Consider the following 16,479-nt stretch of genomic DNA (forward strand, 5'->3'; position numbering starts at 1 on the left):
GTAAATTGCATCCTCTGTGGACCTATTTGCCTTATAGGCAAACTGGTGGGGGTCGAAGCTGGGGGGGAGGCAGTCCTTTATGTGTTTTAGGACCAGCTTCTCGAAGCACTTTGCAACCACTGGAGTCAGTGCGATAGGTCTGTAGTCACTAAGGCTATTGATGGTGGTGGACTTGGGGACTGGGACTATTGTTGATGATTTCAGGCAGTGAGGGACAGTGGCATGTGTCAGGGAGATGTTGAATAGTCTGGTGAACACAGGAGCCAGTTGGTCGGCACAGGTAGAATACACATTAAAATTTTAGTAGGATAGGCACAGCTACTTTGTTATTGACAAGACACTACTGTCCTCAGTTTGCATTCAGGTCCACCACTCACCTGTGACATCTTGTTTCCAAGTACAGTGGAACCCTGACTTACGAAATTAATTCGTTCCAGAGGGTCTTTCGTAAGTCAAAATTTTCGTAAGTCGAAGCACGTTTTTCCATCACCTTTTGAGTGAGGCGATGTTGGCTGAAGATGAAGTTCTTGGTGGAGGCTGAAGAAGGCATACGTATGCATGCATACACACGTACGTGTACATGTACATAACATTATGGAATTTAATTCTAAACATTCAAACTAAAACTTACATTTACGTTAATTAATGTACGTACGTACGTACACTGTGCAATGATATTTTTTTAACATTTTTTTTAAACTCGCTCATATTTATGCCTTATGCCGGCCCCATTATGAATGAACGATAGGCTAATTGCAAACGAAAAGCACACAAGAAAGCGCACTACAACAACAATACGTCTTTCACGTGGAACAGCAAAACCCTTTCGGCAAACGGATTTCGTTACACGGGCATTTTGTCGTACCATGGGCAAAAATATTGCCGTTTAGTGCCTTTGTAACTTGAATTTTTTGTTAAATGGGGTCTTTGTAAGCTGGGGTTCCACTGTACCAAGATGGCAGAGGCCAAAATGCTTAGATTGAGGTTAAACCAAAGCTATAAGCAAATGAATAATTGACTTCAGAGAGTTTTTGTATAATATTTATATACAGATTATGCTAAACAAACAGGTAGACTGATCTTCTTGAAAAGAGAGCAAACATTTCATCTTCCTATTTTAGTGTTGACCTGTGTGCGATAGTCAGTTCAATTTAATTGTATTTTAATAGTGCCAAATCACAACAACAGTTGCCTCAAGGTGCTTTATATTGTCAGATAAAGACCCTACAATGAATAATAATACTTTTTTTTTTAAAAAAGCAACACTCAGATGTGCCTCAAACACTCAAAATTTCCTTTTAACAGGACGAAACCTAGCAGAGGCAGGCTCAGAGCTGTTGGAGTGAGGGGAGGAAGACAGGTCAAAGGCACGTTGTTATTAGTTATTATTATGCATTAATAAGTAAAAACTACAGTTTCCTGTTATTATTGTATAACTTTGTGTTTTAAAGGATGACTTAATTGCTAATTACTAGCCACTCAGTTAAAGATATATATATCATGAGCACAAGACAGCAGCACCCAGTCCCAAAATATTTCTGCCCAATTTTGTGCAGTGGGATGAAATAATGGCATATAAAGGCATATCATGGAAAAGTTGCCTTCTCCAGCAACTTTTCCATGATGAAGCAGCCAGTCATTCCAGGTCACTGCAGGTCACAAGAGACTGTAAGTGCTTTGGACTAACCACCTTCAGGGAAAGGGTAACTGTAGCTCATCACTCATCCCAGCTTAAGCTGAAAAAAAAATAGAAAAAAGTATCACTTGAACATCAAAACACATTACATAAAAGAAGACTGAGAAACCACAGGAGACAGTGCAGGGAAGGACACCAGACAAAACACCAACTGATGCACTACCCTTAAATGACAGCACACAATCAACAACTACACACACCTCCACAGTACCCCCTGCTCCCCCTCTAAGCTAAGCATCTTTTTGTGGACTGGGGCAATGCCGTTTAGTGCTGCATCAGATTGTGACATTACAATTAATATTAGCAAAACTGTCCAAAAATCATGCTCATCTAGTTGTTCTAAGACGAGAAGTCCACACAGTATCAAATTAAATATTGCATGATTTCATCAAGAGGGCAAACTAACAACATGAGTTTTAAAATTACATTTTGACATTAATATGCTTTTAAAGACCTGAATACAACAACGGGGTGCAACAAGTTCTGTGTATTTTAATTGTTTGAAGCAGTTAAGAAAAAGGATGCTCCTAAAAAGAAACCACAAAGAATCTCTAGCTGTCAATCGGGTATTAATTTTCACATTAAATTGTATATCTTTTTAAATATTTGGTTTTATAATTTATCTAAGCAAACCGAACTGTTGGAAAAAACACTCTGAAAGCTGCTCTGTGATCAAAGATGATCACGACTCCTCCCTTTGCTGTAATTGCAATATAAATCCAAAGAATGCATGAGGACCACACTTGTGATTTTTTTTCACTGCTAGAGACCCAGAATATCCCTGACAATGGACTACAAACCTCTTAAAAGATATCTGTAAAAATAAGAACTGTTGCAGAGCACAGACAATAGACTCCACAGATTCGCTTTAGTCTTTTCCATTCTACTCTATTCATTCCAGTCTACTTCCATTGCTCTATTCTAATCAATGGTTCACTGAAAGCTGCAGCCAAATAAACACTGGCATCAACTACAGACTTTGACTATATAAACAGAACGTAGAGTTAATTAGTGGTCAATGAGACACCGCTCTTAAAGTTCTGCAGTCAGTAAAAGGTTTGCAGATTCAATGATCCACACCACAAGTTGGTTTATAATATAGTTTGTATTTGCATTTTAATGCCATATTAGATTATACTGCATGATAGTTCAGATTAGATAACACTAATTCTAGAAAATCAAATATAAAGCCAGTTTAATCGATGCACAGAAGGTGAAAGATCGTTTAACGATTATTTATTAAAGGTGACCTTTGGAAGTTAATTTTCCTGATTTAAGTCTGTCCTCACACACACCAACATACACATGATAGGCATGATGCACAAGCACAGAGAGCCTGAAGCAGCATTACTGATCTGGCACTGCCCCTGTGTGGCTAGTATAAATACAAGCCCATGTATTTCCAAATGAAACACAATCCATTGACTGTATGTGCATTTCTGCAGTGTCTCTTGCCATGTGGACAAACCGTTTTCAATAGACATTCCCAGCTGCTCAGTTTGAAGTCTGGATTCACTCCAGTCACTGCCTGTCTGAGACATCTTGTTCCTTATCTCAAACTACACTCGACAAGTTACAAGATGACACAACAAAAGAACAAATCTCAGATTAAAATATTAATATTCACAATGTCTGTGGTTCTCCGTACAAAAATGAAATTCTAATAATTTTTCCTTTGTTGACTGTACTACATGAATTCAAACAGAATACCAAAAAGGTTAACTAAGCAGGAGAATTACACTCATCCTCCAAATGTCTTAGCCCATTTCACGGTTACTGTAGTAACAGGGAGAGAAGAGACACAGAGGCATCCCTGTATCTGGCAAATTCTTCCAGGTCATCCTGGATGACCCAAAGACCTGCTCTTAGTTTAGCTGGGAGATACAGTCTCAACCCACAAGTTGCCTTCTCTATTGTTTGGTATAAGTATTGATTGCAAATATTGTCTTTCTGCTAGTAACATGTCTATAGGATATCATATTAATTTGCCACTGGTAAGTTTTATTGTGACAAACAGGAACAGTACATAATTTTGCACATGCTCACAGCAACTCTTGCTGCCACAAGTGGATGTGTGCTTATGAGGTTTATCTGCAGTTGTCTGGGGAGGAGAGCTGTGGACCAGGACTGGGCAATTTGCTTCAGAGTAATACCATCTTATTGCCATCCTATTGGCAGGTGAATGGTGACTTAGCTATTGGGAAACAAAGGATTCTATCATGATGCTAGCACTATTCCCTATCTGTAACCCAAACCCACCAAGAAATTTTTGCACATTGATATTCAATAGTGATTGATGTAGCAAACCATAATTAGTGAACAACGTGTGTAATTAGTAAACTATAAATATAATAACTATCAGCTTTTTCCATGTAAAATATCACATCTGTCTCTTCTGCACACTTCAGTGTGCCCTGCAGTGGGTGTGTGCATGCAAAAACATGCCTGTGTTGCTAGTGTCAGTCAGATGATTTGATTTGATTTGATATACCTTTATTAGTCCCACAAGGGGAAATTTCCTTTCATAAGGCTGCCGACCTATTGCACGCAATGGCGGCACCATCTTACCCTCCGACCATACATACATTACACAAAACATCACATGGGGAAGACAGGTCAGAGAGGTATAACAATGGAAAATGCACCACATGAGGAAAGATAAGGAGAAAAAAATAACTCCCCCAGACTGAGCTCCAGCAGGGAGATCAGTTTGAGAACAGAAAAAAAACACCTCTGCACATAGCACATGAAAAAAACTCTTAAACTCTTACACCAAAGAAACACATGACAAGCAACAGGGGAGGGTAAAGGATGAGAGAAAGGTTTGAACAGCCGGTTCCGCTTCCTTAATTCTTCAATAAGCCAGGGCCAAGCCAGCTCTGATCAGCAAGAACCCTGTTATCATGGTTCCAAAGAGGTAGATATCTTCAGCAGTCAGGCTCACCCGAGCCCAGACTTCTCGTTGAGAAGGGGTGTCAATTGCATTCAGAGACCAGTTGATCAAATCCATAATTCTCTTTTAGGTTTTAGAGAACAGACTGTGAGAGAGTGTTCCAGGGAAAAGTAATACAAAAAACACGAGACTAGACAAGGACATAAGAGGCTAAGCAGGGAAGCTAAGGGAGAGGAGGAGGAGGAGAGGAGAAAAGTGCGACCGCCTTCGTCAAGAGCAAGAGCAGATATGGATTAAAGCTATTATGAATAACAAAATAATGATCACCATCGTCAGTTTCCATTATCATTGTCATTAGTCCCGTACAGTGATGATGTTAGGAATTGATAAAGTGGATTTTGTATAAGTCCCTTTTAAATGCCATTTCCAGTGGTACTGTGTTTAGTGTGTGCGTATGAGTGTGTGTGAGATCCTCACCTGAAGCATGATCCAGCAAGAGCTGGAGTAAACTATTCCAACCCGTGAGGACAGCTCTGCATGCACCATTTGATCAAGGTTGGAAGTGTGACGTGATAAAGAGGCTCATGGAGTAGCTATGGTTTACGGCTATGCTCTCTGCCGCAACCGGTTGGGGTGAGAGAAGGAAGACAGGATAAAAGACATGCTGTAGAATAGAGCCGGAGATTAATAACAAGTATGATTCAATGCAGAAAGGTCTATTAACACAAAGTGAGTGAAAAGGGTGACTGAAGAAGAAATACTCAATGCATCATGGGAATCCCCTAGCAGCTTACGCCTACTGCAGCTTAACTAAGGGAGGATTAAGGGTTACCTGATCCAGCCCTAACTATATTGAAGCCTAACCTTAAAAGTAGAGATAGTTTCTGTCTCCCAAATCCAAACTGGAAACTAGTTCCACAGAAGAGGGGCCTGAAAACTGAAGGCTCTGCCTCCCATTCTAAATTTAAATACTCTAGGAACAACAAGTAAGCCTGTAGTGTGAGAGCGAAGTGCTCTAATGGGGTGAACTTCTCCCTTCAGGCAGGAGTACAGATCACTACACTCAAAACACACAAGACTGAAAAATAGCTTCTTCTCTAAAGCCATCCATAAACGCTGATACATATATACACACACACTCCACACATGATTACAAGCCTACATAACACAACTCCTGTGCAATAACATTACAATGTAATATTTTGAAATGTGTACATAGAATTTGTGAACTCATTGCTAAATTTTTTTTAATCTTGAAATGCATTGTCAAAGTGAATTTTACTACAATCAGACTTATATACTTTTCTGGAAATAATCCATTTTTCAAATTCCCGTCTAAATGTAACAACAGCAACATCTGGAGGTAGGAGATCACAAAGCAGTCGATGAGGATGGGAAGCAGCAGAAGTCTGGCCTCCAAGGGTGGGACCATCTAAATAAATTTAATACACTTTGTTTTTTCCGACACTGAACACAACCCAGAAAACTGGAGTGCTTTCAGATCATTATTCACTAGGTCTTTGTCAGAACGATTAGAAAGTAGAATGCTATTCACTGACTGCCAAGACATGGGAGAACAGTAAACAAGAAATTTAAAAAAAGAAAATAAATATACTTATTGCCTAGGGATATGGAGTTAGGACTGGGGTCAACACCACTGTTACGGCCGCTGGCCTCAGGTGGCCCCGCCTTCCTCCATGGAAGCTACAGTGCTCCAGGACTCACGGATTGGCTGGCCCGGACATATGCCCGCCCCAACTTCATGCGGATCCGAGCCTGTCTGACTACGCACACCATTGGCTGCCGCAGGAGCCTGGAGTACGACGGACAAGTGACACAGCTGACTGCAGTTATGACAAGTGACACAGCTGACTGCAGTTACCTGATAGTATAAAAGGCTGAGGAGTCTTCATTCGTCGAGGGACTTGTTGATTTGAACAGACTGTACAGAGAGTCCCTCCCTTTTGCCTTTTGCCTGTGTTTTGTGTTGCCTCCTGCGAGACGTTTAGTAGAGCAGTGCTCTACTGGTGCTATTAATCGTGGTGTTTGTTTAAAGTTTCTCTGCTGCCTAGTGAGTTGTTTCACTAACGGATTTCAGTTGTGTTAATAAACCTTATGTTTGTCGTCCTATCTAACTCCTTGGTCTCTGGGCTCGTTTATGTTACGTCCGCTGCCGCCTAGCAGAGCCGGGCCGTAACATAAGTGGGGGCTCGTCCGGGATCTCTCATAGGGGGTCTTTGTTCCTGGGAGTGGGGGTCAAAAAAAAAAAAAAAAAAGAGAAATTGAGTTGGCTAAAGATTAAGCACTATGTCGGCTGCGTTTTGTTTACAGCGCTTTTTAGCTGCCCCGTCTCTTGAGATTATTAATAGCTGTCGCAAGAATGATTTGCTGCAAATTGTGGATCACTTTCAGCTGCAGGTTTCAAAAACTCTCCGTAAGAGTGAAATAAAAGCCTTAGTGGTGGACAAGTTGGTGGGAGCTGGTGTGCTTCAAGCGCCTGTTTTGCCTGTAGTCTCTGGTGTGCCAAGCCAAGCTGCCGTAGTTGAAGAGGGCCAAAATGGTTCCAGTGGGGATGGTGAGGGGGATGAGCGGGGAAAAATGCCGCGCACGCTTCCTCGCTATGATCCACTCTCTTCTGGGAGTTCCGAAGGGAGAGAAGGAGCTCGGCTGAAGGTGCGGCTGGCACGTCTCCAGATGGAGGCTGAGGAGAAGGCTCAGAACCGGCGGGTTCAGCTTGAAATAAGGAGGCTGGAAATAGAGGCAGACAAGGCCGTTAGGCTCCGACAGCTTGAGCTGGAGTCACAGTCTCAAGCCTCATCTGCCTCTGCTGTCCATTCCGGTCCCACCTCCACGTCCACTTCTGCTTTTAAAATTGATAAGTGCATTTCTTTAGTGCCCACTTTTAGAGAAACTGAGGTGGATACATACTTTGCAGCATTTGAACGAATCGCTGGCGCGCTGCAGTGGCCTAGTGAGATTTGGCCTCTTTTGTTACAGTGCAAACTGTCCGGCAAAGCTCAAGAGGTGGTGGCTGCTCTTTCTTTAAAGGACAGTTTAGATTACTCATGTGTTAAAGCAGCTGTCTTGAAGGCCTATGAGCTAGTTCCAGAGGCCTATAGGCAGAGGTTTCGCCAGCAAAAGAGATTGCTGTCGCAGACTTATGTGGAGTTTGCAAGAGAAAAGGGGGTTCTCTTTGATAGGTGGTGTGTTGCGTCAAAAGCGACTGACTATGACGCTCTGCGCGAACTAGTTTTGTTAGAGGACTTTAAGAAATGCATTCCTGAGCGTATTGTGCTGTATTTGAATGAACAGAAAGTGACGTCACTAACATCTGCTGCTGTTCTTGCTGATGAGTTTGTACTCACTCACAAAGCCTCATTTACTGACAGTGAGAAGCCACGGGTTAGCCCTGTGCAGCAGCGCCACACAGCTAAAGAGTCTGGGTCCAGGGAACACCGTGAATGTTTTTACTGTCATAAAACCGGACATGTGATTGCTGACTGTTTAGCATTAAAACGCAAAACATCACATGCTCAGCCACCCAAAGGGGTGGGTTTTGTAAAAGCTGAGACCCGTCACGAGGACCATGAGTGTGGTGGTAGGGTGCTTGACCCCTGTTTCGAACCATTCATTTTTGATGGCTTAGTATCGCTAACAGACAATCCATCCGAGTTAAAACCTGTGCGTATTTTAAGGGACACTGGAGGTTCTCAAACTGTCATCCTCTCACGTGTATTACCATTTTCTGCTAAAAGTGAATGTGGTTTTAATTCTGTTCTGCGGGGGATAGAGATGGGTTACGCTCCTAGACCAGTTCACAGAATTTTTATTAAATCTAGCCTTGCTACAGGATTTTTCCCTGTTGCCGTTTGCCCGGCCTTGCCAATAGAGGGTGTGGCCATGCTGTTGGGCAACGACATCGCAGGAGGGGTAGTGCTCCCTCGTCTGGAGGTTTTAGACAACCCCCTGAATCAGAAAACTTCTGATGTGTTTATGCACCCTGGGCTGTATCCAGCCTGTGCAATTACTCGAGCACAAGCTCGGAAAGATACTGATATTGCCCTCTCTGATTCTGTGTTGATGTCCTCGTTTTCCGGGGAGAATGATGTGCCCACTAACAGAAACAATGTTCTGTCACCTCCAGACTCTGTGACGCCCGAGGAGCCTGATCCATTTCCTAAGGACTCTGTACTGCCTTTGACTAGAGACCAGCTGTCAGCAGCTCAATTAGCTGATGAAACAATAAAGAGCTGTTTCAAACGTATGGTAAGTGCTGAGCAAGCCAAAAAGGAGCAACAAGCCTATTTCATAGAACATGATGTTCTAATGCGTCAGTGGTCTCCACCAGGTGCAGAAGGTGCAGATTGGAGTAAGGTCAAGCAGATTGTAGTGCCCTCTGCGTACCGGCAGAAGATCCTGGCCCTTGCCCATGAAAGCCAGTGGTCAGGACACTTGGGCATCACAAAAACATACCAGCTACTATTAAAACATTTCTTTTGGCCTGGTATGAAGCGTGATGTTTCTAAATTTTGCAACAGTTGCCATGTATGTCAGATTGCAGGTAAACCCAATCAGGTCATACCCCCGGCTCCGTTGTGTCCCATTCCTGTAGTGGATCAGCCGTTTGACCATGTCATAGTAGACTGTGTGGGTCCACTACCTAGAACAAAATCAGGAAAGCAATACCTACTCACGATAATGTGTGCCGCTACCCGCTTCCCCGAGGCTGTCCCGTTACATAAAATTACAGCGAGATCTGTCGTTAAGGCGTTGACAACCTTCTTTTCAGTGTTTGGCTTGCCTAAGGTCGTACAAACCGACCAGGGCTCGAACTTTCAGTCTAAGGTATTTCACCGTTTGGCACAAGCTACCCTAACTCTCAACTTAGCTAAGTGTGAGTTTGCCAAAGCTACTGTGACGTACTTAGGCAGGGAGGTGGGACGTGGACAGGTCCGGCCCATAGATGCCAAAGTGGAAGTGATTAAACAGTTTCCCACGCCTACCACCAGGCGTGAGTTACGTCGGTTTCTAGGGATGGTGGGCTACTACAGGAACTTTTGTAAGAATTTCTCCTCTGTAGTAAAGACATTGACTGACCTGCTCAGCCCAAAGGTTGAGTTTAGCTGGTCGAGTGAGTGTCAGGATGCTTTTGAGAGTGCAAAAGCCCTCCTCTGCCATTCTCCTGTGTTAGCTGCACCTGATTTGACGCGACCATTCAAACTCGAGGTTGATGCCAGTGCTGTCGGGGCTGGGGCAGTGCTGTTGCAAGAAGACTTGCTGGGTTTGAACCACCCCGTTTGTTACTTTTCCCGCAAGTTCAATAAAAATCAGTTAAACTACTCCACCATTGAAAAGGAGACCCTGGCTTTGTTGTTGGCTCTTCAGCACTTTCACGTGTACCTGGGGTCCAGCATGTTGCCTCTTGTCGTGTACACAGACCACAACCCACTTGTGTTCCTGGCGCGTATGTTTAATCACAACCAGCGCCTTATGCGCTGGGCTTTGTTGTTGCAGGAATACAACTTAAGTATCCACCACAAAAAGGGGACTGAAAATGTTTTAGCTGACGGTCTGTCCCGTTTGTAAACATGTTTTACTGCTTTTGTCTTTTGTTGTTGTTTTTGCTCTGTAACGTTGGCGTCAGCCCAACATAGTTGGTATTTTAAGGGGAGGGGTGTTACGGCCGCTGGCCTCAGGTGGCCCCGCCTTCCTCCATGGAAGCTACAGTGCTCCAGGACTCACGGATTGGCTGGCCCGGACATATGCCCGCCCCAACTTCATGCGGATCCGAGCCTGTCTGACTACGCACACCATTGGCTGCCGCAGGAGCCTGGAGTACGACGGACAAGTGACACAGCTGACTGCAGTTATGACAAGTGACACAGCTGACTGCAGTTACCTGATAGTATAAAAGGCTGAGGAGTCTTCATTCGTCGAGGGACTTGTTGATTTGAACAGACTGTACAGAGAGTCCCTCCCTTTTGCCTTTTGCCTGTGTTTTGTGTTGCCTCCTGCGAGACGTTTAGTAGAGCAGTGCTCTACTGGTGCTATTAATCGTGGTGTTTGTTTAAAGTTTCTCTGCTGCCTAGTGAGTTGTTTCACTAACGGATTTCAGTTGTGTTAATAAACCTTATGTTTGTCGTCCTATCTAACTCCTTGGTCTCTGGGCTCGTTTATGTTACGTCCGCTGCCGCCTAGCAGAGCCGGGCCGTAACACCACTGACAAATTAGACCCCAGAGAGTCAAGGCAAGTATTTTTAAATTTAGTTTTCAGGTTGTGGCAACAAAACTACTTGGTTAGGTGAATGAAAAGGTTGAGCTCACAAAAGCTTCTCTATCTCTTTGAAATATAAGTTGTCATTGGTGACTAGCCCAACCATGCCCATAACCTCATGTTTTCAAGACAAATGAAAATGACTTTTTTATTTTTAAGACAAAATGTAAAGAGATTATAATGTGTCATATGCAGTGATTCATTTCCATGCAAAGACGTGGCAGGACACTATTTTTAAAAGAACAAAAATTGCATCATTAAATAGCATAGTATAGTTAGTTGAATACCTACACTGTTCCAAAAAATAGTAATGTCAAATTATTTTACTGTGTTTTACAGTTGCGTACTGTTTTTCTAGAATATCATTACATTTACATAAGTAGACTGTGATCTGACACGTCAAATGTAAAATAACATAACATCACTGTAAATGTAATAAAACACAATTTACTTGTTTGTTAAATATATTTTGTTGTACATATGCATATTTAGATCATAAAAATACGTCCAGAAATGTCTCCCATCATGCCTTGGGACATGTGCTGCTGTTTAGATGTTCTTGTTTTATTGTTTATGGTTACGTTACTTTTAACTGTTATCTTGAATGTTGTGTTTACGCCGTGGTGCAGCGTCACTGACAGTTGTTGTTTCGTAGAGAGAGTGCTGTACCATGAGTAACTTCTGTTGTGCTGTTGTTGAACCTTGAGGCACATAGTAGCACTGGCAAGTGTTTTATTGAAGAACTCCCCCTACCAGCTTGGAGTTAAATAACAAGCTCAATCTCTCTCTGTGAGCTTCCTTGTTAAGATTTCTCTGCATGCCACAATGTAAAGCATTGCACGGACACGCTGTGCTAATTAAATATTTTGAAAAAGAAATGTAGAGGTAGGAGTTGCAAAAAATATAAATAACATGACGCTAAGCTTTGGCCAGTGAATGTGAACTAACAACAACAAGGTAATTACGTAAATAGACTTTGACTTCACATTTTGAATGTAAATTAACGTTAAATCACTGTAATGTAATACAACATAATTGTAATGATTATTAAATGTATCTGTCCGTACATATGCATATTTAGATTAAATTCACAAATGTATCATGATTTCACAAATATCTGTCCGTTATTTGAAAGATTGAACTGTTGAATTCAAATGTAATGCTATGGAAAAGTATATAACATGATCCCTATAAGCTTGTGTTACATCACATAAGTATTATTATCATTGCTAGTTAGGTCGTTCGTGCCTACTGGGGTCAGCGGGGGAGCTGGCCCCAGGGAGGGGTCACTTGCCCCTCCCTTCCTTCCCTCCCCATCTCCAGCTGCCTCCCTCTTCCCGCTCCACCACAACCACCCACACATGCAGGACCTTGGAGTAGGGGTATGTCACCAGGGTGCAGAGGAGGCCACCCCCCCCCCCCCCCCCCCGTCCCCTTCTGGCTGCCTCTGCCTCAATTTTATCCCACAACTTAGACATTCACATTACTCACACTCTCATTACACATACATATAGGATCTTGGGGGTGGGCACGATACACGGAATCCAAAGTACCATCAGGGTGTACACCCCACCCCTGGCGTCGTTGCCCACCTCTCAATTTTAAATACACGTAGACATTGAGGGCTAGCAGGAGAGACTATGCGCTTACCTGCTGCTCTCTGGCAGGTAGCTCCATGCCCTCCTGGGTTTTAAATGCACCTTAGAACACACATGCATCAACACTACAATGAGCGGGTGGAGGGAGGTTTGGAGTCTTCTCTCACCCCCATTCTCTGCGACCTGCTGGAGCGGGGGGGCTAGGAGGAGGAGTTGGCCGTCCGACTGCGGTCTGGAGTGTGGGGCCTTCCTGCTGCTGCGGAGTCGGGGCGGTCTGCCTCCCCCCACCGCAGGGAAAAGGGTAACACCACCTGGGTCTGGGTGCAGTTTCCCCCTCCAGGGGCAAGGGTACCTAGACCCGGTGTGTAGAGTACGCTTGGGGAGTGTGATCGTGTGTACAGCGTCTCTTTATGTCTGTCTCCACGTTGGTTGAGTGTGGAGTAAGTGCATATGAGAGCATGAGGGTGGGAATGGATGTTTGTATCTGTGTGTGCCTGTATGTCTGTGTCTATATGTCAGGTTGGGTGTCAGGCGCCACCTCTCTGGGGACATCTCAGGCCCTCCAAGGTTTGGAGGCCTATCTCCCCCTACCACCACTTCCCCTGCCAGTGGCGGACTCCCTCAGACATCGGTGCGTTGGTGGTTCTTTGTGTCCGGGGATGGGCGTCCAGGTACACACCGGCTCACTCCTTGGCGGCCGCTTATCGGGGCCTGGAGCCTGGGGCTCGCTCGGGCCACTTCGGAGGTGGGGTGCCCCCGGCCTCTCGGCCTGGGGCTCGGTCACTCAGGCACGGCTGGCTGCTGGCAGAGCTCACAGGCGCATCACTGCAACTCCCCCTGGCTTCTGCTCCGCGGCTGCTGAGTGAGCCCTCATCTGGGACTCTCCTCAGCTCTTTCTGGGACAGTGGCGTGGCTGCCCCTCTGTTGGTCTTCCTTGGTCTCTTGTGTTCTGGGGGCCTCTGGATGTCTGGAGTTTTGATCTCCTCCATACCTGCTTCACACCCTGGAGGACGGGGCTGTGGCCCCCCCACACCCTCTAGCAGATTATTACATGAAGGAACCTTTTTTAAAAAAAACAAAAAACAAGCCCGTCCATGCTCACAGATGTACACACGGGTGATCACACCCACAAACTACACCCTTCTTGGCTCCTACCTCAAAGCACACTGTGTTCTGTTGATCTTATGTGCTGCACAATAATGTTTAATATTTAGTATTTACTGTCATATTCCCATATATCATTGTGATGTTGTTTATTCTAGTACTCTTGTTCTCTTCTGCTTGTTTTCTTTTTTCTTTCTAAGCAGGTGATCCAGGTGATCGATATATGCATTTTTTTTTTCCTCTGCCCGTTCTGTTGGTTTATGTTTTTTGCCCTTCTCCCCCGTCCCTCTTCTCAGCTGTTTCTCTTTCCCTCTTTCTTTCTCCCCTTCTTTCCCCCAGTCAAGTCTGTCCCGTATTCAGTAAGTGAAAATAAAATAAACAATAAAAGGTGAATCAAATGGACCATTACGGCAAGGCTGGGATGGTCAATTTGGTAAAGTAAATCCGTTGGGCATCTTTGTTTGCCTTTAGACAACAATTCTGATGGCAAAAGAGCCAAACAGGACAGGCAAAAAGAAAAAAAAAAAAAAAAAGTCGTTCGTGGCTCAAGAGTTGGCAGTTCGCCTTGTGATCCGAAGATTGCCAGCTCGGACACTCTCCGTCGTTGTGTCCGTGGTCAAGACTCTTCACCTACCGCCTACTAGTGATGGCCAAAGGGGCCGATGGTGCGATATGGCAGCCTCGCCTCTGTCAGTCTGTCCCAGGGCATGCAATCGATTGTTATTTAAACCAACTGTTAACTGTATATTTCTGTACATTTACGTATTATGATTGTTGTTTATAGGTAATTTCATTGTTTGATCACGTAACAATGTTCCTAATTTAATGTCTAAAAGCACCTGGAAAAGGCAGAATCCCATGTCAAATTAGCGCAACAAACTCTATTTTCATTACTGAAAATGATCGTATTTTTATGGGACAGTTATTTTCTGTTATTTTACGGTTGCATTTTCGCACCCCAGCTGCAGAATATTACCGTTTTTTTAAGATGTTTTTTTTTCCCTATTTATAGATGATTTCATTGTTTGATCACATTAACATGTTCCTGATTTAATGTTTAGCGCCACTTGAAAAAGGCGAGATCCCATGTCAAATTAGCGCAACTAATTGTATTTTCATTACTGGAAATAACCGTATTTTTATGCGGGAGTTATTTTCTGTTATTTCACGGTTGTATTTTGGCGCCCCAGCTGCCGGAATATTACCGTTGTTTTAGGATGTTTTTTTAACAGTGTAGTAATAATTATCACCTGTGATGGCTTAGATCACAGAGGGTTAACAGGGCAAAACATCATGTCACCCTGGTAACTAAACAACGGAGAGAAGCTTGTTCCTTTCTGCTGTTCTGGCACATTACTTGAATGGACTGGATTCCACCACCGAATAACTTTGTGTTGAACAATTTTGGCAGTTACATGTATTTATGTAAAGCAGGGCTGCCCAATCCCAGTCCTCGAGAGCTACTATCCTGCAGCTTTTAGATGCATCCCTACTCCAACACAGCTGAATCAAATGAATGGCTTGTTATCAGGCCTTTGCCAAACACGATGGCATGCTGAAGAGGTAATCAAACCATTTGATTCAGCTGTGTTGGAGTAGGGATGCATCTAAAAACTGCAGGACGGTAGCTCTCGAGGACCGGGATTGGGCACCCCTGATGTAAAGCATGCCTATTCCATCTTCCTGTTTCAATGCATATTTTTAGTAAAAACACTGAGAGACATTTTTTATTATAATTTTTCCATTTGGCTGTGCTGGAAATGGTGCAGTAGTAAAAGCACAATCCATCATTTATAATATATCATCTCACTGTGCTCCATTCTGACTTATTAAGAATTATAATAGCAAGTGTCTCCGGCATCTAAATTGCTCAACTCTTGATATTTTACAAAAAAGTACTAAATCAAAAAAAAAATTTATTTTTTATTTTTATTTTTTTTATTTTTATTTTTTTCTCCCCTGTCCCATTTGGTTCTTTAGCCATCAGAATTGTTGTCTGAAGACCAACAAGGATACCCAATGGATTTACTTTGCCAAATGGATCATCGTGGCATTGCCGTATTGGTCCATTTGGTCGATCTTTGTTGTTATTATTTATTATATTTTATTTTCAGATGTTACAGACGGGACAGACATGAGTGAGGGATAGGAAAGGGAGAAAGAAAGAGGAAAGAAAGGAAAAACAGAAGGGGAGAGGGACAGTGAGAAAGGGGGGGAGAAAAAAAATAAAAATCTCCTGGATCACCTGTTGAGAGAAGAATAGAAAACAAGCAAAAAAAAGACAAAAAAAAAAAACAAAGCAACATACTAAACACAACACCATCGCATTAATCTAGCTAAGTGTAAACAGCAGTAAATACTAAATATTCAATGTTGTTGTGCAGCACGCAGGACAGATGTGCTTCGAAGTAGAAGCCAAGAAAGGTGTAATTTGGGTCTACGAGCAGTGAACACCCGTGTGCATACCTGTGTGGATCAGCGCGCTTGTATTCCAAAGGTTTCTCCATGTAACGATCTGCTAGGGAGTGTGGGGGGGCCACAGCCCCGTCCTCCAGGGTGTGAAGCAGGTATGGAGGAGATCAAAACTCCAGACATCCGGAGGTCCCCAGAACACAAGAGACCATGGAAGACCAACAGAGGGGCAGCCGCGCCACTGTTCCAGTAAGAGCTGAGGAGAGTCCCAGATGAGGGTTCACTCAGCAGCCGCAGAGCAGAAGCCAGGGGGAGTTGCAGTGACGCGCCCATGAGCTCCGCCGGCCGCCAGCTGTGCCTGAGTGACCGAGCCCCAGGCCGAGAGGCCGGGGGCACCCCACCCCCGAAGGGGCCCGAGCGAGCCCCAAAATTGCTTTTATTATACATTTTCTTTTTTCAGTTAAGTTGTGATAGTGACCAATTGAAATAATAGAGAAAAAGG

This window comes from Mchenga conophoros, linkage group LG2 (genome assembly GCF_057382185.1).
Source record: "Mchenga conophoros isolate Kocher_MC1m ecotype Shallow Benthic linkage group LG2, M_conophoros_male_GT1.1, whole genome shotgun sequence".
Classification (NCBI taxonomy): Eukaryota; Metazoa; Chordata; class Actinopteri; order Cichliformes; family Cichlidae; genus Mchenga; species Mchenga conophoros.